The sequence below is a fragment of the Contarinia nasturtii genome, unplaced genomic scaffold (genome assembly GCF_009176525.2).
Source record: "Contarinia nasturtii isolate CC-2019 unplaced genomic scaffold, AAFC_CNas_1.1 Cnas_scaffold_414, whole genome shotgun sequence".
Taxonomy (NCBI): domain Eukaryota; kingdom Metazoa; phylum Arthropoda; class Insecta; order Diptera; family Cecidomyiidae; genus Contarinia; species Contarinia nasturtii.
In genome coordinates this window covers 5,535,566-5,536,119 of record NW_022197768.1, presented here as the reverse complement: position 1 = coordinate 5,536,119, position 554 = coordinate 5,535,566, and the positions used below count along the sequence as shown (strand labels likewise).

General features: G+C 42.2%; 1 protein-coding gene across 8 annotated transcripts in view; it reads right to left on the bottom strand.

Annotated features, from left to right (window-relative positions):
• Positions 1 to 554, bottom strand: part of LOC116338438 (titin-like) — a 60,560-nt gene that overhangs the window by 19,665 nt on the left and 40,341 nt on the right. Inside the window, exon 1 of one of the 8 annotated variants that reach the window (XM_031763691.1) lies at positions 36 to 513. The exons of 5 other annotated variants lie outside the window; for them this stretch is intronic. The gene's annotated coding sequence lies outside the window, so the exon portion shown is untranslated. Of the gene's footprint in view, positions 1 to 35; positions 514 to 554 lie in introns of those variants that run through there. 2 more of the 8 variants (XM_031763689.1, XM_031763688.1) reach the window with 2 other exon arrangements.

The window sequence follows — 554 nt, the reverse complement described above, 5'->3', positions numbered from 1 at the left end:
ACCGGAGCTTCACCTTCCTTTTCAACAGTTTGAATTTCGGTGATCTCTTGTTTTGGACCCTTCTTCTTCTTGATGACACGTTTTTTGATCACGGTCTTCTTGTGATCTTTGTCTTCCAAAACAGTGACGGTCTCTGGCAATTCTTGTACAATTTCAGCCTCTTCTGGGAAGTATTCTTCAGGTTGTTCGATTTCTTCAGTGCAGACAGTAGTGACTGGAGCTTCACCCTCCTTTTCGACTGTTTGAATTTCGGTGATCTCTTGTTTTGGACCCTTCTTCTTCTTGATGACACGTTTTTTGATCACGGTCTTCTTGTGATCTGTGTCTTCCAAAACAGTGACGGTCTCTGGCAATTCTTGTACAATTTCAGCCTCTTCTGGGAAGTATTCTTCAGGTTGTACGATCTCCTCAGTGCTGATTGTAGTGACTGGAGCTTCACCTTCCTTTTCGACTGTTTGAATTTCGGTGATCTCTTGTTTTGGACCCTTCTTCTTCTTGATGACACGTTTTTTTGATCACGGTCTTCTTGTGATCTTTGTCTTCCAAAACAGTAA